Source organism: Neopsephotus bourkii, unplaced genomic scaffold, assembly GCF_033783945.1.
Source record: "Neopsephotus bourkii isolate Nb327-2 ecotype Australia unplaced genomic scaffold, CSIRO-AGI_Nbou_v1 NB_1634, whole genome shotgun sequence".
NCBI lineage: Eukaryota > Metazoa > Chordata > Aves > Psittaciformes > Psittacidae > Neopsephotus > Neopsephotus bourkii.
In genome coordinates this window covers 5,665,117-5,690,487 of record NW_026902109.1, presented here as the reverse complement: position 1 = coordinate 5,690,487, position 25,371 = coordinate 5,665,117, and the positions used below count along the sequence as shown (strand labels likewise).

At 39.4% G+C, this 25,371-nt stretch overlaps 1 long non-coding RNA gene across 1 annotated transcript in view; it reads left to right on the top strand.

Annotated features, from left to right (window-relative positions):
- The first annotated feature begins 17,702 nt into the window (after window positions 1–17,702).
- Window positions 17,703–25,371, top strand: part of LOC133223390 (uncharacterized) — a 119,933-nt gene continuing 112,264 nt past the window's right edge. The window contains exon 1 of the long non-coding RNA XR_009728553.1: window positions 17,703–17,797. This is a non-coding gene — a long non-coding RNA (uncharacterized LOC133223390). The remainder of the gene's footprint in view (window positions 17,798–25,371) is intronic.

Below are 25,371 nucleotides of genomic sequence, written 5' to 3'. Positions count from 1 at the left end.
TGAGCGTGACTTGCTGTGGATGGAATACCTGTTTGGCTAGTTTGGGTCAGGTGTCCTGTCTCTGCTCCCTCCTGGCTTCTTCACTGGCAGAGCATGAGAGACTAAAAAGTCCTTGATCAGGGTATGTGCTACTTAGCAACAAGTAAAACATTGGTGTGTTATCAGCATTGTTCTCAGACTAAAGCCAAAACAAAGCACCATACCAGCTACTGGGAAGAAAATTAATTCTATCCCAGCTGAAACCAGCACACATCTGTTACCTGAAGGTCTGATATACAACCACGTGTTAGTGGAAAAACCTGCTTAACTGAGAGTAGCTTGATAACTCCCTATACCAGAGATTATCACAAGATGGTATGTTTAATGAGATCCACTCCTCTTTTTACATATAATGAATAATGTAAGCAGTGTGTTTTATTGCTGCTTACTTTTCAATGAATGGCAAAATGATGTGTGACCTGAATAAATATTTAAGTATATTAATGTCTGTGAAATTTTCCCTATGCTATAAAATGCATCTAAGAATATGTTAGGCAATTCAGAAAGGTAAAAGCAGTGAACTGGAATTGTCACAGATTATATGATAGAAAACAGATTTGTAGTTTACCCATCCTCTTCTTTAATGTAAAGGCTAAACAGGTTTCTGATAAATAATGACATCTTCATACGTTTTAAATTGCAGCTGACTTTGTTAAATGTCAGCTAGGCCATATAAAACAACACTGAAATTGATAAAATATCATGTGCAATTATGTATGGTGATCTGGGTAGGCAGGATTAAAGGAAGCTGCAATGGGATAGGTTTAACATGGCAGACCATAAATTTACTTTTAATGCCAACAAAAGGATGGGGAATGGGCACTTTTTGAAACAGGAAACTGGGGATAAAGCTATCTCACCTAATTGTGGAAGTAGACTAATGGCATCTCTCTTACGCATTCAAACCCTTAACTATGAATTTTGTTCAAGATGGGATATTTCTTATGGTGATTCAATCCATGCTAAGCCTAAAGCCTCATTTGTCTTAGACTCAGTGAGCTTTGGTGCTGGTACTTTTTTGGCTTTGACAATTCCACCACAAGAATTGTTTGCCTCTGTTTTTTATAGGTTGTGCAAGACACTTCTGATCAATTGACCTAAAGGCTGTTGCTGTGGGTCTCTTTTGTCTCCAAATGGTTGATGTGTTATCTTCCAGAGCCCTCTTTCCCCATTCTCATTCTTCATACAGGAAGGCAGAAAGTGAAAGATGACTACACTAAGCATTTTTCATATATTGCTTTACCTGATCATTTTTCCAGTGCATCACATTCAGTTTGTCGAAACCTCTGCTTTTCTGAATACTACTTAAAATAGCACAACTGCTTTGGTCTAAAGGGATTCTTTGCCTCCTTCTTTGCAATTCTTAATGTTGTTTTTACTCGTTGTCTTAGTGCCCTTTTTTGATGGATTTTATGGGTTTGAGATGCACAGTGAAAGCACAGCTGCTGATTTGTTCTGGCAATTTGGGTGTAAACTGCTAGGTACTGAGCAATCCCAGACGTTTTAATGGAAAGTTTCAGCTGGACTGTCTCAAGGGTGTGCTTGTTTTGTTTAAAGTGATTCAGTAATTTCTCATAATTCCAGAAGCTGTTGGCCTGGTACCTTTTCGAGTGTCAGTTCAAAACCTTGCCTATCTCATGTTAGTATTTCTATTAATAAATACTAAGTAAACTGACCATTTCTAAAGTACATTAAGATTATTTGCACATGATGGTATCTTTTAGAAGCAGGAAAATCAAGTTGAGATTTGTTTTGTTATTGTGCTAAATTTCAGTTTGTGGTTTTGTCTCCTAGTTCATTAGATGGAAAAAAAACGTAGCTTGGTAGTAACCATAAGGAAGAGATCCAGTGAGCTGTCTTCTGCCATTGTTCTCAATTAACATTGGTCTCAGTGCGAAACTGAGAATTGTCAGATTGTCTGTCTAGAGCACCAACAGGCAGCATGTGAAACCCTGCCTGGTCAGGGTGGCCAGAAATCATCCTGTTGCTCGATAGTTAGGTCAGAAGACTGAATTATCCCACAGCAAACTATATTTCAGTTTCTGTTTTTTGAAGGAGCACTTGTGCTATGAAGTGTGTTGGCCAGTCTGTTTACACTGGTTGTCCAAGTCTGACCACGTTATATCATTATGGATACAGGGGGTAGTTCGGAGTCCATATGTGGATTATCATCTCTTCTAACCAAGGCTTTAGGGCAGAAAGTATCTGCCCTTTTAGGGGTGCAGAGCAAATGTACAGTGTGACTGATATTCAAGAACATCTCCTGCTAGTGACCAGCAGTCATAGTCACTCCCAGTCATTGAGGACACATGCGCAGCAGAGCACACAGCACTTCTTACTCTAGCATGGATGTGTATTAGTGGTGGCAGCATGTTTTAAGCATGTAGCAACCAAATAAACAGGGTTTTGCCAAAAGTTTTGCAGTTCAGAGTTTTTCACAATGAACCACATAATTCTACGGCTCTATAAACCATAATGAGTTATTTTAACATTTGCAGTGTTTTCTGTATTTCATATCTCTTAAAAGTATATGCATGAAGATATGTATGCAAATATTTGCAAATTCTGGTGCCTTTTGCTTATTTATGGAAGAAGGCACCCAACTCTGGAGTGGTATCCAGAATGCTGTGTATGCATGCCATAGATTGCACAGGACGGGGGAAACCTGCAAAAGGGTTTCAGAACAAGCAACACTGAAAATAAAGTAATCTGGGGTTAAGTAATGGGCAGACTGGACAGCGTATTAGTCCATTTCCACATCTGTGAAAAGTATCTCTGTCCATGTGACATGCTTAATTCAGAACCCTGTCTGGAAAGCAGAAAGATCGTCTTGAGCATGGCATAAACACTCAGACAACAAGGGCAGCTGTCAGAGTGCAACTTGGAGAACAACCCCCTGAAAAAGGCATTACTGCCTTGAGTGGCTTGTGCCTCTGTAGAAGATGCTGCACCACATTAGAAACCTGTGGTCAAAGTCATCCAGTGTTTCATTAAACTCATCTGTTGAATTTCTTGAGTTAAATATTGATGCCACTGAAATCAGTAGCAAAACGTCCACTGACTTTTTACTCAGAGCAATATTTTCTCTCATGTGTAGTAAGTACAGAGAAACTGTAACTACAAAGACCAAAGTTTTCAAAACTACCAGAAGGATTTAAAGTGCCCTGAAAACATGAATTGTGGGTGTTCATTTCCCTTGGGTAGCTCTTGCAGTTTGAATTCTATGCTAATGGAAAACTATGATGAAATATTAAAGACCCTTAGAGTCAGGACACATGAAGTTCACTGTATGTGGATTGCTGAACTGACCATTCAAAGGCCAGTCCTCATCCGTCAGTGCACGTAGGTACAATTCCAGGGCATGAGGCTTGCAGCGTGCCTGGGATTTTTATTGTGAAAAGAAAATTTGAGTTCCATAATTACCAGACATAGACAAAAACATATAAAGGAGAAATACACACAGATAACACTTGGGGTTGCTGACACTGAGTCAGGCTGCCAAGGAACAGAGCTGAACAAGAGTACAGATAAACTATAGAATAATGAAGTTCTTTTTTTTTCCACAAATGAATGCTCTTTGATCTTTCCAATAGAAAAGCAGGTAACGTTCTTAGTGAAGTATCAGATTAGAACCATGACACAACCTAATTAAACACTGGTCATGTTAACATGCTGGTAGTAATTGCTGAAAATAGCTTTCTTTTCCCCTCTCCCTTCATTATAATCCATATATTGGTGTTACAGGGCAACACTTCTTTTGAAGCAGCACAACTTTTGTTTAGACATTTGGTGGGTATTTAGTTCATTAGGACTGAGTTCATCTGCAAACTGTAAGAAGTGTATCCATTTTCTTGAGATTATAGAGTACCTTAATGCCCCCTTTGTTCTTTAGATTGATAGGGCAGGATCTTAATTTCACCAGTTCACAAAAAAATTGCTTTCATTGTAACAGAAAGCAGCAAGGGACACCAAGAGAGGAGTGTGGCATCTGTGTCTGTTCCTTCATTAGAAGGTTCATAAAAATGTTTTTGTCTTACTACAACAGAGAAAAGCCAAGATTTGAATGTTTTGTGAATGATCTAAATCTGTCCTTGTTCTGAGCTGCTCTCAGGGATGTCAGTGTTGTTTGATAAGGTTTTTTTTCAAACAGAGATTTTTCTTGTTAAGGAAAGAGAAGTGGAATATTCCCTACAGTTCCCGAGGGAATTAGCCTTTTTGCACAAATGTTTCATGCTTGGGTATTAGAAATGAGTGTTATTGAAACTCTAAAATACCTCCAATTTTTCTTTCTTGAACAGCAGTGAGCATCACAATCAATATGGTCCAGTATCATTTTGTCCCAGTCTTGAGCAATGTTTTCCAGCTTAAGTTTAACTAGGACATCATTTTCCTGTTGTGGTCTGGTTGCCTCATCTGTCACAAGGGTATGGTATTTTGTTATTCATTCATTTGCTGAATCACATGCTGATTTTGTGTTTCTTCCTCTTCCCTCTCCACTCCCAGTTTCAAAAACAGAACAAAGCTAATAATTTCAGCTCCCAGACTTCCAAGAGAATAAAATGAAGAGAGTTCTGTAACTGGGAAAATCTATTAAAAAGCCACTTTTCCCATTTATGCTAGAGGATCTCTGTGGTCTTTGAGTTTCAGATCCCAAGGCATACATTTCAGAAAGACCTGTCCTTTACATATTGCTCTGCAATGCAGAACAGTAATGCTAACTGTTCAGTCTTGCATTCTTCAGCTGGTTCATTGAGATCAAGAAGTTAAGCACCATGTATCTGTAAATCTCATCTATTTCTTTGTATAAGGGGACACTTTTACTGTTCCCTACTTACATACCTAGAAAAAAAAAAAGAGAAATAATTCTATTTGAAGCCCCTAAATGAAAAGAAATGGTTTATAATTTTGTGTGCTTGGATTGCATTTTGTGTTTTTTATATTGATTGATGGCTTGGCTTCGTGAGCAAAGATTTGGGAAGGCCTTTAACCACGCTTGCTACAAGCATGATGTCCAAGGGCAAGTGAGATATGCAAATCTGGTTGGAAAAAAGGTGCTTAGGCAATCAGGAAGTGTCCGACCAGGACTGTCATCTCCTGAGCGATTTTGAGCTACCCCTGTGCTGGTCCGCCCACATGCAAGGTTGGATCTGCAGCTTCTCATGCACCTTGTCACCTGCTGTTCCAACCCTCTCCCGTCCATATAGACAAGTGTCAGTAAGCCCTTCCAGCCTGCACAGTGGATATTTTAGGGGAAGCGCAGCTTGCGCAGAACTGGTCCCACCCTTTAGACCTGAGGTTTAACTGCCACGGCCTAGTTAGCTAGGACGGTGACAGCAAAGTCCACAGGTCGTAGGTTTTGTAAGAGTGTCCTTTTCTGATGGAAGATCGTACAAGGCTAGATGAGCTCCATCAGCCCGGGTTTGAAGATAGGAGTTTTTCTTCTCCTATGAGGAAGGCCTGAGTTTGCCAACGGAGATTCAGGAAGACCTTCACCCACACGTTTTGAACAAGACTGTCATCTCCAGGGTCAATCACAAGCGACCGATGGCTCAGTAGCATGGCTCTTCATATCATTGTGAAGCAGAATTCACCAAGCGTTGGGTTGTTCACCCACTAATAGGGAACGTGAGCTGGGTTTAGAGCGTCGTGAGACAGGTTAATTTTACCCTACTGATGATGTGTTGTTGCAATAGTAATCCTGCCCAGTACGAGAGGAACCGCATGTTCAGACCCCTGGTGCATGCGCTTGGCTGAGGAGCCACCGGCGCCTGGCTACCATCTGCGGGCTTAGGACTGAATGCCTCTAAGTGTCCCGCCTAGACTCTGCTTGTGCTACTGCTTCATCAGTCGCTTGTATTGTGCTAACGATACAGTTCTTTTCATTAAAGAATATGCATTACCAAGAAACAGAAGCTGTCTTAGAGGTCATGTTGTTCCCTGGCTAACTGAAGTAGATACTCCTGCAGACACTAAACAACGCTAAACTTAAACATTTGTGTCAATATTCCCCATATACAGAAAATCCATAGGCCTGATCCAATGAAAATAGGTATGAGTGAGGCATTTAAATACTGATGGTTCTGTATTTACAAAACGAACGTAATAACAATTTAAACAAAGACATCTTGTAGAAGATTTTTAGTGGAATCTGGATGTTGTGTTAAATGGAACAAGTTAGAATTACAAAAGGTGATAAAACTGTGAAATCTAAAGTGTTCTTGCTAACAACCCTTGTACTCACTGACTTCTTTCACATCTTAAATTTTGCCAGCCTGACAAAGTATGGTAGATAAATTTTAATCACTGGAATATCCCACAGTTTATATCCTTTCAATCTGTAATACAAAGAGAGAACAAATACATTCTATGTATCTTGAAAATAGGTTAAAAAAACCCCCAACCCAAACTCAATTAGCATGAAGGTCAGCTACTGAACAGGGACACAGAAAGCATTGCCAATGCTTCCCCTGATTTTTGGACTTGTTATTGTTTTCTTCTTTGTTTTCAGGTGTTGATAACCTAAGACCTGCAATTAGGAGAGCAAAGGGAAGGAACATGGTTAAATTAACATAACCAGAGTCACTGAATGGAGCCACCTGAAAATCCGCAGCTGCCAGAAAACTTCCTGCTGCCAGAGGGAAACAGTCTCAACCGTCAGTTTCTGGCTGATGTTCTGAGGTTTGGGTAAGTGAATATTTTATTGGGTCATGGTTGTGAGGCTGGGTCACTGAACTTGGTGAAAGCTATGTGCCCCGTGCAGGGGGAGAACTCAACAGATGCAGCGAAAGGTAAATGCTCCTATTCAATTAACAGAAGTCATTATGGTTTTAAAATAATGTCCTGGGTTTAGCAGTGGCAGTCGTTTTTCTCTTTCTTGGTAGCTGGTGCAGTGCTGTGTTTTGACTTTCGGGCTGGGAACAGAGCTGAAAAAAATGATGTTTTGGTTTGGCCAAGGACTTTGTGAGCCTCATGCTCTGCCAGGGAGGAGGGAAACCAGGAGGAAACAGAGACAGGACACCTGACCCAAACTGACCAAAGAGGTATTCCATACCACAGCACGTCATGTCCAGGAGGTAACTGAGAGCTACCTGGCAGGGCTGGGGGACTGCAGGGTTGGAGGAGGTATGGGTCGGTGCTTGGTCGGGCTGGGGGGAGCGAGTTATCGGTCGCCTGGTGCTGAGGTGATATATTCTCTTCCCTTGTTATTTCCTTTATCATTACTATTATTGGTGGTAGCAGTAGTGATTTGTGTTATAGCTTAGTTACTAAACTGTTCTTATCTCAACCCATGGGAGTTGCATTCTTTCTGATTCTCCTCTCTGTCCCTCCAGGAGTAGGGGGAGGGTTAGAAGAGGGGGGCAGTGGGTGAACAAGCTGGCTGGGGTTAAACCACGACAAATATCAAGGCCTCTCCCCACTTTGGCAATTCTTAACAGTGGCAATATTGATAATAAAATTATTTTGGTAGCAAAATGATGATGTGATCAGGAGAAGGGAATTTCTGTCATGCAGGCTGTCCTAACAGTGAGGAGTGGGGGATGTCTGGAACTTTTACTGGAAGACTAATATTACACTTTAAGGTGTGATATCAGGTCTGTACGTTGTTAATATGTAATCTATAGAGGTTTTATGTTAGCTTTCCAAATTAGACATTTTTGTTGCATAGTGAACTACACAATGCAGGATGGCATGGCATATTCTCAGAAGATTCACAAGAACATCGATTTGCTCTGACAGCAGTTGTGTTTCTCTACCAGAAAAACTCTGCTTTTCTTAAATACATCCAACAAACCACATGGCATTTATTTTTCTGCCAAATTAATTATGCAGGTTCTCTTTTCACCCTGTCATCACTAACATTATGTTATCCAGGGATGAACCTCAAGCTGGCCCAGCTGGGCTGGGTGGGCCCAGGCAAGCCATGCCAGGAGTCAGGCTGTCCTTCTGCATTCTTCCCCAAGCCAGGGCAATTCTGATCCACACCACAGTTCCACCTCTTCTGGTTTCTGAGGTGTTTTCTGAGGTGTGTGGCATGGCCATGAAACTTCTATGGCAGATCTGCTTGTGTGGAGGTGACAGAACAGTCCTCTTTATAGATTAGAGAATGTTCTGTTTCACATCACAGAATGCCACCAAAACCACAGCTGTACTTCTGTTGGTATCCAGTCTGTGCTCTCAAGAAGTACCAAGGCAGCATTCCAAAGCCAAAGAAACAATGCTGTACCCTTATTACGTGTATCTTGTTCAAGTTTTTGGTAATACATTCTTGGATATAGAAGTAGGTCATAGGTAATGTACTCTCATATCCATACTTGCATAGAAGACCTACCTGTGATTCTACTTAATCACAGCTTGATGTAATTTCTTTAATGTGCTTACAGCACTCTAGAAAGATTTAATTATGATGATTTTGTTATTATGAGTTGTTTCTCTGCCTAACTTCCTGTGCAATACTATTTAAATTTTTGCTAGTCTTTCTGTTGTGGTTTAAGTCCAGCCCGCAACCCAGAAACCACACAGCCTTTTGCTCACTCCCTCATTTCCTCCCCATGCTCCCAGAGGGATGGGGAGGAGAATCGAAAGAATGTAACTCCCACAGGTTGAGATAGCAACAGTCCAGTAACTAAGGTATAACACAAAACCACTGCTGCTACCACCAATAATAATAATGATGAGGGAAATAACAAGGGAAGGGATTACAACTGCTCACCACCTGCTGACCAATACCCAGCCCGACCCGAGCAGTGATCTAGCACTTCCAGGTAACTGCCCCCAGTTTATATACTGGGCATGACGTGCTGTGGTACAGAATATCTCTTCGGTCAGTTTGGGTCAGGTGTCCTGTCCCTGTTTCCTTCCAGTTTCGCCTCCTCCCTGGCAGAGCATGAGACTCAGAAAGTCCTTGGTCAGAGTAAACATCACTGAGCAGCAAATAAAAACATTGGTGTTACCAGTGCTGTTCCCAGGCTGAAAGTCAAAAACACAGCACTGCACCAGCTACTAAGATTGAGAAAAATGAGTGTTACTGCTGAACCCAGGACACTATCAAAGAAACATTCTCAAGGGAAGGTGGCACAGTTTTTGAGGCCAGCTGTATTCTAGCAACAAAACAAACAAAAAAAAACACTCCGAGTTTTTAAACTGATTTAAAGATGAGTTTGGGAGGAATTTGCATCTTTGTTTCTTTTGTAACTATAATGAACTTCTGCTGAATGCATGTTCCATTATTTTCTTCAACAGCATTTGCTGTGGTACAATAACTCAAAAGAATATTTAGACCTGCATGTGTGTTTTCCTGGTCGTTATATTGTCTCTCTAACACATTGTTTAAAGTAACCTAGGGTTCAATCTCTTTCTGCCTATTAATTATCTCTGGTGATGTTTATTATTTGATACATTGCTCCTAATGGAGATAGGTGTTCAAGGAAAGTTTGGTGATTTTCCCACCAAAACCCATTTCCTACATACTGAATTCTGATAGCCTGAACAAAAAGACTGGGCTTATATTTTGGTATAATGTTTTAATTACAAGTGACTCTGTAAAATATTTTAGATATTTAGAAGAAATAATGCTTTGAAAATTATTTATGACTTTGCAGAACCACTTCAGTAAGCAGACAGGTTGTTTTGTTTGACCGTCCAGCAGAGGCATTAGAATACTTATCCTCATCTTTTATTCAGCTAGGTTTTTGACTTTGAAGGGTGAAGCTGCTGTCAACAGGGGTGTTCTTCTGCAAAGCATAGTGGAGAGTTCACTTCCTGTGCACAACATTTTAACGTAACGTTACCTGATATTGCCAAGACTCTAGATATCTGCACGTTTCCTGCTGTCTTTCATGACAAGTAATAATTTTTGAGAGGCCTTCTCAAATAATGAGTTAGGTCCCTTCAAACTGTATAACTAGGTGGTCATCCTGGCTATGCCAGATATGACCTTAGATCTGGGAGAAGCCCATTTGTTTATGAAATGTACTATCCCTACATGGCTTTGCACTTGAGCATATCACCATGATAATATATTTTTTTAAACTTGTCTGCAGATTTGCTGGAGATGGAATTGATTGGAGTCTCACTTCTGTCTTTAAGCCAAGCAGTTCTGCTTTGTCATTACATACTGCCTTCCACCAATTAATTAGTTAATTAGTTTTGCTAGTCAGCAGTCTTGAATTGCATCAGTGAGGTTTTATGGAGCACTTTCATCACTCTTTTGAAGATTTCTGGAAGTACATAGTCGGAATGAAAAATATATAAAACAGCCCAACTTTGTTCAGCATGCATATCTGAAACACTATTAAGGAATCAAAGGCCTGTCTACCTTCGCTCTTTAAGATATTTTTATTCTTTTAAGATCAAAAGTTCTCAAATACCTGTGCTATTAAAAGCTTGCTACTGAGGCTGAAGTTTTGTATTAATTAGAGTACAAGTGGTACTGAGAAACATGAACTTAAGTAATTGGAAAACTTATGAAACAACTTTAACATTGTTTTAAAATTAAATTTTAAATAAATGCTGTTTCTAACAGTTTATTTTACACATATAGAGAAATAATAATAAAAAATGTGTATAGGGAGAAATTCTGTATAAGAAAAACATTGCTTCATGAATGTAGAATTAATAGAGAATTGTATTAAATCTACGATTTATTTATTTATTTATTTACAAATATATTTGAGATTTGGAGTAAGTTTCAGAAATACTATTTCTTCATAAACTATTAGTCCCTTTTCTTAGGAATGAGGATTTTATTCCTCATTGTCTTTGCTTTTTTATCTCTTCCTCAAACACACTCCCATTTATTATTGTTTCATCAATCAGTGAATGGGAAATTGACTGAAGAAATAGTGCAGGATTTTTGCAAAACAGAAAATAAAAAACCCTACTGGAACAGTTAATGAAAGAAAACCCCATCAATGGCTGTTGAAGCATAGACATCTCCTCTCAGCCAGGAGGGCCCTGAGCTTATTAGTTTTTGAAGTCCAGCAGAGGCTTGTGGGGGGGTAGGTTTGTGCCTCCATCTTTTAATCTTTCCTGGGTAATTGCTCTTGGCTACTGCTAGAAAGAAGATGCTTGACTGAACTTGGTTCTACTTGGTGCAGGTGAGTCATATATCTGTCTTAATGTCAGTTGGTTCGTAAGATTTCTGAGATACCAGATCTGGAACAACACTGTTAATCTAATCAAGATGTTAGTCTTTTTTTATGGACAGTATTATGCTTCCTCCACACCTGCATCTTTCCTGCTCTCTTTCCAATACCATCTGCATTATTGCTCGTTGCTGAATAAGGAAGTAGGAAAGGTAAAATCACTTAATCAGTGTTGTATTTAGTTTTTGTTGCATGTCAAAGTGTGTTAACAAGATCTTTTGGGTTGCAGAATTTATACACATGAGTAAGAAAACAGTAAAACTGGGAAAATTCTGTTGAGCAGAATCTTTTGATGGGTTTTCAGTTTCTCTGTTTTGTGTGTGTGTGTGTATGAGTTTGGGGGTTTTGTTTCTTTTGAGGTTTTTCTTATTTTTTTTGTTTTGTTTTGTTTTCTTTGGGGTTTTTTTGGGAAATCAGTTTTTCCTTAATATACTGCCTAGTGAATTTGGACAGCGGCTGCCGTGACAGCAGGGATATGAGCAGGGAGCAAGGCCAGTTAACCAGAATCTGCAGGCAGCCATAGAACAGAAAATGTTCTTTTCATTATTTCTGCTGTCCCTCTTCTCAGCTTTTTATTCACTGTAGTTAATGGGAGATATATCTGAAACACGCAAGGGAAATAAAACGGACTGTGATAGAAATATCAGACAATTCTTGATAATAATAAGACACTGAAGATACAGCAGTGTGTTTGATTCATTGTGGCATCTTGTAGGAAACACAGAAACAAAATACTGCTCAAGGGTTTCTTTCTATCTGAATTTAAAACTTGAATGAAAGCTAATGGGCAGCAAGAAAATCCTGATATCTGCAATGTTATCCCCGTATTTTAACATCCTAGATGACGGAATTAGGAACCTAACTGCATAATTCTTTGCTTGCAGTATCACTTTGGCCTTTATAAACATTTTTATTTTGTGAGGAAATGGTTCTCTGTTATTTCTGTTATTTTCAGTGATAGAAGTGTTCCCTTTTTCTTTTTTTCTTCTTTTTTTTTTTTTTTTAATACTGTAAAATCCGCCCAGGCCTGCCTTCCCCCATCACCACACCCCAAATCTCTTATTAGCAATAACTGGTGTTTAATATATGCAAGGAATTCAAGACAGAGACCTGATTTACATGCCAGCCCATGGGGTCGTGTGAATGACCACGCTTGCAAGTGGTTAAAGTGGCAATGAGTGGGAGTGTTTGTGTCAGCAAGATCCTGGTTATGGATATGGCAACTGAGGCAGAAAAAGGTTGAAAGAGGCAAGATGACCAATAGTTTAATAGTCAAAAAGTACTTTAATGTCTGGTTTTATTTGCCTGTTATTTCTAATACCACCTTTTATTTTTAAGCATATAACACAGAACTTTTCCTACCTTCACTTTAGCACCTTGTTAAGTTTGCCTTTTGTCCTCATTACTGGCAAGCAAAGGAAACATCCATCACTTCCTTTGTGTCAAGTGATGAGGTAATACACAATCAAAGCAGAACTCAGTCCATTTGAATTATGTATTTTAAGATTTTCAATAGAATATTTTCTGTAAATTAAGTTCTGCTATCTCTAAACTGTTTTCATTTGTCCTTGCATCTGAAATCGATGTTAACATGCATTGGCTATCCGCTGAGAGTTTCACCACCAGTTTCTAATTTGTTTTGGGATATATTGTACTGCTTACCATCATTATTTGTTGACTTATGACTATTCTAAAATATATAAGGGACTAATTTTATAAGATGCTGAGGGGCCTCGTGCACTATCTCCAAATGGTACTATGGCATAACAACATAGATTTGGATCATTAATTTAACGTATACTTCCCCCCTCCCCCAGCCCGGGCTTCTCTCCAAAACAACTTGAAGGTAACCAGATCAGAGCCACTCTGTGGATGCAAGTCTACATTAATATAGAGGTGGTACGCTTATAATTTATGGTTAGACACAGTAGAAGAGTGTTTTACCATTATCAAAAAGCCAATGATCTTTTAAACTAGTATTTTCAGAGTTGATTACTATTATCTATAACTATTCAGAGTAATTAAAAACATATGAATGAGCATAGTTTCAGCACTCAAACTGCAGTAACAATACCCTGCAGTGACTCTGTATACTAGCCATATGGCTCTAATTAAGGCATCTTAGTATTAGTGTTTGCATACTAGAGAAACAGATACGCCTTGGACGATAATTTAGTCTTCCTCTTAATTGTGCCACTTTATTCCATAATTAAGGATATCTGCACATCCTAACTGTGCTTTTCCACTTTTAATATCTACCATTTTATTTTAGTGTGACAAATATTTGAATTTGGTGTAATTGCAACAGTTAGGCAAGGAGCTTTGTGGCACACTAACTCTGCAATTCCAAACCGGACCCCTGTCGTCAGCCAGCTTCTGCCAGGAAACTTCCATGATCTGGGTTTGTTTCGTGTCAGATAAGAATATTTTAGTGAAAAATAAGCAAGCATTAGCACACAGTATTATCAAATAACAGTTGTTTTTTCTTTTGACTTTTCTGGTCCTCATCAGTCGATTCTGGATGCTCTGTTTATTTGGGAGAAGTATAAAACCCCTTGATCATATTTAAAATGGCTTAAATAATGTTTGAAATATCCAGAACTGCAAAAGGAACTTGAGGGCTTTTTCTCTCCATTTCCCTACCTACTGTCTTTACGTTTCTCATCTTTCCATGTTTCCCTATTCCTTCATCCTTTGTGTTTGCCTCACACGAATACAAATGATGTTTTGCATGTCTTCCCTGCAGCTCATATTCCTTCCATCACAGCTATGCTGTTTTCACTGCCAGGCTTCTTTTCAGAGCCCTACTTTTTACATACTGTCTTTACTACTGAGACGTAAAGGAATAAGTAAGTTTTGAAAATTAATATGTTCGACTAATATGCATGGTTTTCTCCTTCTATGGTCAAATTGCAATGTTGTCTGTTTGCAGTAGTCAATGCATATCGATGTCAGCCTTACAGAATTCTGTACATTCTCCTTGTTCAAAATGGCTGCTGGTTTCCATTGTATAGCTGCCTGTGCTGAATTTAAAGTTCTTCCTGCTCTTTATTAACTGAATAATTATGGCAACTAACACAAAGTTCTCATTAATAACGTTATTAATTACAATGTAAGCATTTAATTAAATACATGATTAAGAATAATGCTAGCTGTTTCTAAAAGGTCTTACCTACACTGTTAAGAATCTTCAAGTTCTGCACAAGCTCCTCATGATCCTTAGATTTTCTGTGTATTAGATGTTAATATAAATGGTAAGTTTACTATTATACTAATGAAAACATCTCTTTATATGGAGTTCTTTGTTAAAGTTTCTTCCCTAGAGCTTCATAGACTTGTCTTAATATTCAGTACTCCCATTTACCAGAGATTGGTGCACACAGCTCTGACATGAATATACTTCATAAGAATATATACTAATTGTTGGTGCATACTTGAAAATAATATTTGAAGACAGGAACTAAGGAATTTTTATCTACCTGAGACAGCTGGGAAAACTTTAAAAAGAAAAATCAATTGGTAATTTGCATTAAATATTTAAATTGAACTTTTGTTAGGACTAAAATATAAACCTGTATTCTAAAACTATAATAGGCACCTATCAAAGACAATGGCCAAACCTTATTTTCCACAGCCCTGACTTTTTCTTTAATGCTTTTGATTAGAAGAAGTTCTGAGACAATGCCCAGCTTTGTACTGAGAGGAAACATTGGCGTCCAAGTCCCAGGACTGGGATGTACTTCTGCATGACTCACTGCCAAGTTGCACAGCAGCTCAGGTGCTCTTAAGAGTACTGTTCTCACCAACATTCAGCTGCAAGTGCTGAAAACCAAGCAGAACCAGTGAAATTTGCAGGGTATTTGCTGTCTTCTGCAGTAGAGCCAAGTCCAGACATGAACTCCAGCCCTGATTCTGCCTTATGCTTGAAGCTATGCTAGATCAACCTTTTTGTTTTCTTAAGCTGTCTTGGTGGAGGTTTTTGAAGAAAGCAGGATGTGTTGTGAAGTACACACAAGCTGTATTCTCACATAAGCCATGGCCTCATACATTAAATTAGAAGAGTTTCCCTTCCCCATAGCTGTTTTGCTGATCTTGTTCAAATTTGGATTTTTCCCTTCTGTATCTGGAAAAACAACTTCTGAGTCGAAGTGCCAGCATAGTATCCTTGCTACTAAACCTAAATTAGACAAATCTTCTATTTAAGCAGGTAAATGTATGGCTGTGGCTTCTGTATTTTTAATTGCACAAAATGTCCCAAAACATTAAAATGCCATCGTGGAACCATCTTTCAAAGCATTGTTGCTGCTGGTGGTGAATTATTACTACTAAGAAAATCAATACTGGAATATGATTTTTCAGCATGCAGGTGCCTGGCTGATCCACTGCTTAAATAAAGACATAGGTCTAAACTAAAGTCAGTAATAGCAGGAAGTATCAGCCGATGTATTTCAGGACAACAGCAAAAAAAAAAAATAGATTCCTTTGAAATCTGGGGCAACATGCCACATGTATAACTCTTTATGAGGATTCAGGGGGTTTTATTCCTTTTCTCCCATTACCTGGAATGCTCCTGTGAGTGAATAAATGCCTTGCTCTGTTTATATGTTGCCTTAAAGAACTTGCTTCCTGTTGCACTCACGAAAATCCCCAAACAGATAGCTGAGGATCACTAAGAGAAGTAATAATGCAGTGTGAAGATATTTGTCCTGGGTCTCAAGATTGTTTTTTATGTTAGAGGTGACATCAGATATTTGTAGGAAGGACTCAGAGCACCTTGTTTCCTCCTTTCTTTTTTCTTTGAGATGGTTTTCCTGGTGCAGCCTCTGCAATAGGAGAAGGGATTGTCTACTTGCCCTGGAGTCCTGCCCCTCATTATGAAGACTGAAATGTGGGAGTGGGTTGGGGGCTTATCCAAATTCATTCAGTTTTAGTCTGCTTCAGGACTCTATGTAAGTGAGCTTCTAGTTTGAGCAGGTAAGGTGCTGGGGACAAAAAAGAACTCTGCTAAATGGCAAGGGCTGGATGCAGCAGGGGCTGGAGGCAGCAAGAGAAGCTGGAGAAGGAAAGGGACTGGAAGAGAAGGGAACAATCTAGACTGAAACTGAACCTACCAATCGAGCCTGCCTCCAGTGTATTGCTGAAACAAGCAATAGGGAGGTCACTATTAGCGTTATGGTTAGTCAGGGGCTGGTTCCCAGGTTTCTGGGGTTGGTGAAGCAGTGGGACTGTATGTGAAGGGATATTAAGCTGTTATCAGACACCTTTTCTGTCTACTAGCTCTTTCTGCTGCAAAAGTATTGCTATGGAGATAAGCAAGGGAGTACCCTAGAGCAACAGTGATAGGACCTCCTCTTTCTATTAGGCTTTCTATAGCCCCAAGAGAATAAAAAGAGCTTTATAAATGGGGAAGAGTCTATTCAGTTAGTGTATTCCTCTTATTGTGACTGGAGTCACCAGAATGAAAGTAAAAATTATCAAAAGTTTTAAAGGTGGTTATAATTTCAGTGATGCATCCTGCTCAGTACTGTAAATAATGCTAGTACAGTTATTTTGCTACTATGACAGTAATATTTACTCTTAACATGCTGGGTGAAAAGAGGAGAGTACTGCAATGCAGTCTTGCAGCTGATCTATTTTCCTCAGATTATTCTGTGTAAAAAAGAACTCTTTTTGTGAAATTATGATGATAAGAATATTGATGAGAAGTTGATTAAGCTATGGCACATCATAGTTCCTGATTAGATAACTCAGGCAGAAACTGAAAACCCAAGAATTTTTACTGCAGCAGTAAATGCTTATTCAACCAGCAGTAACCAGCAAAAACTCCCAAACTGGAGGAGGAAAGATTAGTTTGCACTTTAAAGGATTCAGAATGTGGCAGTCAACATAAAAAAGGTAAATACAAGGTAGCAGAAATCTGAATACTTGCTAGGAAGTAATGTAAGTGGGCACATTCTGCAAATATATGTTAATGGTGCAAGCTACATGTGCCATAAAGTGGGCTGCAGACTATGAAAATATTTCATTTCTGACTCAGTGTATTATAATTTGTTGGTGGTGAGCTAAATTTAATGTCCATAAGGCCCCTGGTGATAGACCTCCTTGTTATCCAGTGACTGTTGAACAGCTGTTAAAACATATTTCAATGTATTTGCAGAGTGCAGATGCAGTTTGCAATCATGACTTTCAGCTGAGGAATTAGAACAAGTTGGAAAAAACAACTTAGAAATGGTCAGAAGAATAATTCTGAATAAGGAATTTTTTTTTAATATGTTAAATGTAACAGTCTGTAAATAGAGCAAGATATGAAATTTGTCCTAGGAAACACATTACTTCTGACTGATCTGGTCTCAGAGAGGAGATTTTGGCAGTACTAGCCAAATGATACTCTGTGGGCATGTTTCCAACAGGAGAATCCAGTGTTAGCTGGAAAGAAAATCCTGGAAGCTTCTGGCTGGGCCCTGGTTGCACTTAATTGCCCTGATGTGCCTCACCTGCCCCTGCCCAGGGGCCAGGAGACCCATGTAAGTGTGGGCGGGGCTCTTTAGCCTGTTCACCATGACCTGCCTGGTGGTTCAGTTAGCCCTACACTGTCATGTGTCCTAGGATATAAGGTAAAGGGGGAGGCTTAAAAGGGGACTTTTTCACTTTAATTTTTTGTGTTTTTTTTTTTTTTTAAACTCATGCTGGTAGGGTCATTGTGGGATAGCAATAGACAGATATTCTTGTGGGGAAAGAAGAACTGGTATGGAAATAAAGCAAAATCTTGTCGCGGTTTAAGCAAGCGAGTTGTATAAATACTGACTAAGGTACCCAGGCTGCTGCTCCTAGCCTTGTGACCATTGGGTAATTGCAGGGGTTTCTGTTTGTTCTGCTCTAGGGTGCAGCACAACTCTGTTGAGACCTTCTGGTTCCTTGTACCCATTGTGGGGGGTCAGATGGGGAAACCATTTCTCCTGGGATGTTTGGCACCATGTGCTGTCTGTCTCATGCTGAAAGAGTCTTGTAGCTAAGTTAACTTGGAGCTCCTGAGGACTCCCTGCACCCGGGGGTTGGAAGCAAGAGCTTGAATTGTTCACTGCCACATCAGCTGGGGTTATCTCTAATATGCTGCTACTTGTACCGGGGGAAGGAAAAATTTGGGTATTGTCTTGTGAGACAGAAATTCTGTACATTCCTTGACTCTAGTGACTTAAACTGGCTGAGGACTTGCAAAAGCAAACAGCCTGGCATGGAAGTCTGTAGTGGAAAGCCTTTCTTTTAGGTGATTTTTATTTGCTCCTTTGTCCATTGACTTTTTTTTCTTTTTCCTCTGAGACTGGTTAAAGAATATTGGACTACTTTTTATTCTGTCACTGAGATTTTGCATGCATTTCAACTGGTTATTTCTATACAATTTATTCATAAAATTACACTATGTGCATGCCTGGGTTTCTGAAATATCATTGTCAACATCAGTAATTTATTTAGGATGGGAATGCTGTGCTTGTGTACTTAAGAACTATGCTACTGTAAATAATAAGAACTAAATTTGGTTGTTTTTATTGTTTTATGCAGAGCAGTGAATAAACATTAAAAGAAATAAGTAGCAGCAGGATAAGAAAAAGGGAAGGACTGAATGTAGAGGAGATTGCTTAATTAAAATCTGTGAGAGCCTCTGATTTCTTTGATGTTTTAAATTGCATTGAGCTGCAATGTAATTTAATTTTGAAGACATTTAAGTAGTCCATTCTTGAGTATTGACTGATTATCTTTTGCTCCATATATTAAAATTGGAATAACCATTTACCTTACTGTTGGAAAACTGAGTTCTGCAGCACAGCTTCTGCTTTTAAAAAATATTTTCAATCAGTAATCAAGACAACAGCAGTTACTGTGAGTTAATGGAATAAAATTTGAATGGCTGCAGAAGGTTAATAGAAGTGCAGTTAAATCTTGCACCAGAAGTAAGTCTTACATGAGCTATTACTGCACATCAGGAAAGTGTTCAGCAGCCCTGAATTAACTCTAAATTTCCTTGCTCATTTGATTTAGATTTTTCTTGCTGCTTTGCACCTAGATAAGTATGTGTAGTACCTCTGAAATCGAGTTGTGTTGGCATAGTTTTGACTCCCCTTGACTGATTCTAGGGAATCTTGTTTTGCTTGGTTCTTTTCATTATCCCCTCTGATGTCTCATCCCATCAGAAAACTCACTGATCATCCTTCTGTAAATGGGTTATAACAGCTTGGCCTGAATTTGCAGATGATGTTTGGACTTCTGCTTTTGTCAGCTAAAACGTTAGCTGTCATGTGTTTGTCATCACTGAGTCTCCATGATCTTCTGTTGAGGAGTCTCAGGTCTGGGTTATACCGAGTAGCTGGTGGTGATGGAAGTATCCTTTAGGAGGAAGGGGGGAATCACCCTAGTGACAACAAGGAGCACTGAGGAGTGTGCTCGGGCCACCTGATTTCAGCCCCTCTGCCCCCTGTATGGTCTTATCATAGATGGATGCAATCTCCTCCTTCTGTGGCAGGAGTTTCCTGGGACATGTGGTTTGTCAAACTGTGCTGGGAAAGCATACCACACATCTGGGGCATAGATCAAAGTATTTACATTACTGTGCTATTTTACCTATACACGCATGCATAAGGGAGCAAACTAGGTCAGTAAAAATCTGGGAGTATAGCACTAGCTTTTGAGAAAAATTATTTCAACATAGCTAATTTGCCATATTCATAACTGAAATTTAGAGCTCTGAAACGTTTTTATGTAGAAAGTAATGACTGTTCTTTTACTTTCAGGACTTATCTATTGGAATTAATAATTGTCCTGGGAAATTCTCTGTTTCTTGAATAGGAAAAAATGTTGTAAAAGCAAGCTTATTTTCAGGCCGTTAATCATTCAGATCAGGTACTGCAGCATTACAGCTACAGGTTCTTGTTATCTGTGGACCAGCTGTATGTTTTTCTGTCTGAATTAGACTTACCTCCTTCAAAATTAATCATAGAATGGTTTGTGTTGGAAGAGACCTTTAAAGGTCACCTAGTCCAAGTTTGCTGCAATGGGATCTTCAACTAGATCATATTGCTGACCGCCTCATTCAGCCTTGCCCTGAATGTTTCTAGGGATGTGGGTCATCTACCACCTCTCTGGGCAACATGTTCCAGTGTTTCCTCACCTTCTTTGAAATAAAGTTCTTCATTATATCTAGTCTAAATCTATACCCTTTGCTTTAAAACCATTGCTCCTTGCCCTATCACAATATGCTCTTCTTAAAAGCCCCTCCTCAGATTTCTTGGAGTCCCCTTTAGGTACTGGACGCTGCTCTAAGGTCTCCCCAGAGCCTTCTCTTCTCCAGACTGAGCAACCCCAACTCCCTCAGCCGTTCCTCATACAAGAGGTGCTCCAGGCATCTGACCATTTTGTGGCTCTCCTCTAGACCTGCTCCAACAGGTCCATGTCTTTACCCTGCTGAGGGCTCAAGAGCTGGATGCAATGCTCCAAGTGGGCTCTCACCAGAGCAGAGGAGAGGGAAGAATCTCATCCCTTGGTCTGCTGGTCACACTCCTTTTGATGCAGCCCATCAAGCCCACCAAACACTTGGCCTTCTGGGCTGCGAGCATACTTTGAGAGGTCATATCCAGCTTTTCATCACTAGCATCCCCAAGTCTAGAGGTAACAGCAGGGCTGCTCTCAATCCCTTTGTCCCCCAGCCTGCATTGGTACCATGGGTTTCCTTGACCTGGGTTCAGGACCTTGCATTTGGCCTTGTTGAACCTCATGAGATTCACATGGACCCACTTCTTAAGTTTGTCCAGGCCCTTTGGATTGCATTCTGTCCTTCAGGTGTTTTCAACTGCACTACTCAGTTTGGTTGTCTGAAAGCTTGCTGAGGGTGCGCTGGAGCTCACAATTGATATTGCTGATGAAGGTATTATAGAGTACTTGTCCCAGCAAGGCCCCTGCGAGAAACCACTTTTCACTGATCATCATCTGGACTCAATAAATTGTGGCTTTTTCTGGTTTGTACCTCTTGTAAATATTCACTTACCCCCCCCTTCACACTAAACTATTTTAATTTTCTTTGACGCTAAGATATCCTGTTATTTAGATGTTTGCTCCGCTGTATTATGGCTGTTAGCCCTTTACTGCATGTTTTGTAGATTGTCTGCCACAGCTATTTTATTCAGATAAAATTGTTTTATAGCTGGAGCTGTTGCTCAATAAATGTGGTTCTCATGTTTTTTCATGGGATTCCAAATTAATTGGATCTGCAATCTAACTTCTCCAATGTTTAAAATTCTTATTGGGCAATGTCTTAGGGACTTTCCTGTTTGTTTGGAGCTAATTAGGCCCGTGCATTAATTACAGTTGTGAATTCTGGCATGTTCAGAACATTGGTGTATACTCTAGAAATAAAAATGCCAGAAAAACACTTAGTATTTTGAACATACTGATCTTAATGAATGATTCCCAGTCTATGAAAGTGTGAGAGGCTATTGTTTTAAGCCTTAAAAAAGTTGTGCAGTATCCAGCTGTGGTAATAATTTTGGAAGCTTTCAAAATTGATCATTTTACTATACACAACAGCTTGAGCTGATGCAAAGTGTGTTTAATTTCGTGAAGCTACTGTGCTTGGAAAGTCTTAGAAATTTGTTGTCCTGCTTGCAAGAAAAATAGATCCAATGTGTATGTTTTCTCCTAAGTTGTTTTTTACAAGATTCAACAATAACAAATGATCTTGAAGGTGCTTATAGAAGGATTAATCCGTAGCAGTTCTGTAAAAACTGAAGCACCTTAATTTTCTCATTGTTTTCTTTTTGATAGAGACAGTTGCTATATACTGTAGGATTTTTACAAGGAGCTACTGTAGTGTTACTCCATCAGGCACCTAATGAATACTGACCTTTGATCCATGAGATGAATGTTGAAGTGGAATGCTCACATGGTAAAGAATCCTGGAAAGATCCTTAAACCTATTCCTAACCTTCAAGTTGATTTTTTTGGATGAAATAGGTTAAAAAAAACATGGCAATAGATTGCTTGGGTATTGTGGTTCATGCAACTGCACCTCTTGTTGCTCCAAGTAAGCAAGCCAAGGGACTTTGATGTAAAGGGGAGGGTTCCTGGCAGTTTCTGTAGAAAGGAGAGTGGGTCCAGTGTGAGGAGATGGTCTTTTCTGACAGATGTGCTTTATGTTGATGGAGAAATTGTATTTTGAAGAAACACAGAACTTATTACTGTGCTGTGTTGATGTGAATTAGGGTAAGATGAGCACCACCGGAAGATAAATACATGGGCCCTCTGACCTCTGAAGGAAGTCTTTGGATTAGTTTTTGACATAAGTGTATGCTGGGGAGAAAAGGGGTGACTGAGGAGTCTTATGCAAGGCTAAGATGACAATCTGGGCAGTGGCTGCCACATGCATGATACAGGTCAGGGGAGGGGCATGTGTGACCTTTCACAAGGTGCAGCATGGATGGGCCTTCCTTGCCAAGAAGGAGGAGTACAGATATGGCAGGCTAATAACCCTTGTTACTTGGGCACATGAGCAGCCCCATCTTCACCTTTTGGGAGCCTTAGTTTCTAGCTGAGCTTCCAGAACTGCAGTGGCTTGTGCCATGCTTATGTCTCTCCTGGCATTTCTCACAGATTCATTTTTAAAAGTGATAATAGAGCTTGTTCAGGTGATACGCTGCTGGACTGCCATCAGTCACTGTCTTAACTACCTTGTAGTCACTGATCTGTCCATCCAGTTTCTCTCTGTCAGCTCCATGACTCCCCCACACTTCCTGTTTCCAGGATAGAAGCTATGTGGAAGAAAGAATCAATCATTTAACCTGTATTTATGATCCTGCCGCTGCCCTTTTACAGCTCTTCACTATCACCAGCAGAAAGTACAAGTAGCCAAGCTTGTGTCAGTTGTTTCTCCTACGTTTCCTTGCCTTGAAGCGTTACCCATCTGCCCTTTCGAGTGATGAGCAAAGGGATCCTTCAGCTTCTTTCTGCTAGTACCTTTGTGCTTCCCAGTGTTCAGGGCCTCTGGTTTTCTCTTTAACAAACTCCCTAAATACCTTCTCACTGCTCTCCAGTACTGATGTTTTATGACTGCGTACTTTTGCTTCCTAGGGCAGCATTGTGGTACTGGCAACTCTCTCAGGCTTTTAAGGCACCCAGGCAGACTCTGCATGGAGTCCTCTCAAGCTGTGTAGCTACATGGTGTTCAGCCTTGCTGCCTGCCTACTCCTTTACTCTGTTCCTGAGCTTATTCCTGTCCCCTCCACTACTTTGGTTCCTAATAACTACAAGTTATTACTAAAACTGCTGTGATCACAGCTGTTAACTTACATCTTGCAGGTAGATAGAGCTATTACTTTCACGCATCCAGAAATCATGAGTTGTGCCTTTAGAGCTCTCTTCATGTTTGCTGTTCTTTATTGATTCATGGTTTTGGGTTTTTTGTTTTTTTTTGCTGTACCTTATTTTAGCATAGAATTGACATAATTGTCTATAAATGAGAAGAGACCAAATCCAATACTGAATTGCTTCAAACCCACGGAAGCAAACAGATAGAAGCTGGTCCATGTCTTTGTAATCTCTATTTAAAGTTTTGCTGAAAGCAGAAAGAGGCACTTTTAGGAAGAGGAAGAGCCTTAAAAATTGAGGTTTTTCTGTGACTCTAATTCCACCAGGTTAAAATTAGTTTCTATCACCTAAGACTTCTAGTACAGAGATGCTTTAATAAACCCTAGGGCTTTAGATTCTTAAAGAAGCCTTTAATTGTTTGAGGTTTGCTTTTTTTTTTTTTCTCTAATTATGGATGTTCTATAAGAACATATGCTCGTACTCTAGATGTGTTTAAATTCAGTAGTTTTCCTTTATCTGAGCTACTTCAACTTTGTGTATTTTCTGTTTTGCTTTTCTGAGTCACAGTATCCAATTCTCTAAAGCATTACCTTGGTCTTTTATCTCTCTGTAATGTGCTAGGTGATACCTTGTATGCAGGATGTTTTATTAAATTGAATTTGTTTGCTTTGTATTATACAACAGATACATTAGTCTCTGTGAATCTTATCCTAGGCAGGTCTGTCCCTCCCTCCTTACTTCCTATCCCCTTGCTCCCTTATCTTTTTAATCCAGATATCTCTCGGATGAGAGGCATTGCTGTTATACAGCTATTCTAAGTGGAGATCAGACATCCACAACTTTGTGGTATTTCCCCAGCGAACACACTTGTGCCTTTTTGTAGCTTTCATCAGAGATACTTTACAGAATAGAAAATACTTGAGCTTAGGTTACAGATGGTGGTGAAAGCAGCAGCAGCAGCTAAGAGTAAAGTTGTATACATGAAAAGAAATGAGATCTTCCTAAAAAGAATGGAAGAGCCAGAAAAGATGGCCACTGCAGCCTTCCTATGGCAGGCAGAATCTGAAGGCAGGTGATTTATTTACCAATAAAACTTCTTCAAAAACTTAACTTTTTAAACTTTTTTCTTATTATTCTTCCAGAGTGGAACAAGATAGGCCAAATCCTTTTTCACTCTTCCATTTTTTTTAAGCCTTTTCATTTTCAGCAGCATTAAATGTAAGATGCTTTAAAACTTTTTCAGCAGTTTCAGGAGCTATTTGGGATTGAAAATAAAAGAAAACCAGCTTGATTCTTGTGCTGAGTTTGTGGGTCTAAAATGTTCTTTATTTGGAAAAAGAGCAATTGTGCTCTGGCTTCCTCTTTAACAGACTCCCTGAGTACCTATCACTGCTCTCTAGTACTGATGTTTTATGACTGTGTACTTTTGCTTCCTAGGGCAGCAAATTTATGTAAGTATAAATCGTTAACAGGGAGACTGCCCTGCCTAATGACAACAGCCTTCAAAGGAAAACAGTGTCTTCCATTATTTTGGAGAAGCATTATTTCTCAATCTCTTGATTATTTACAATATGTTGCAATAGCAAAACTCCACCTAATGATCTTTATTTTACAAGTTTTTAGAATAGAGATTGAGGTTATAAAATAAGAAGTATCAGAGCTAAATAAAAAAGCAGAAAATCAAACTCTATCCAGTCAAACTCCAGTTTACAATAGCCAAAGAAATAAGAAGTGGACATTAGAATTATCACTTGAAGAAAAATGACCTGGGGTCTCATTCCAATACCCTGTAGAAAAGCACTTAGAAAAGTTCTGCAGAAAAATTCTTAGTAAAATGAGT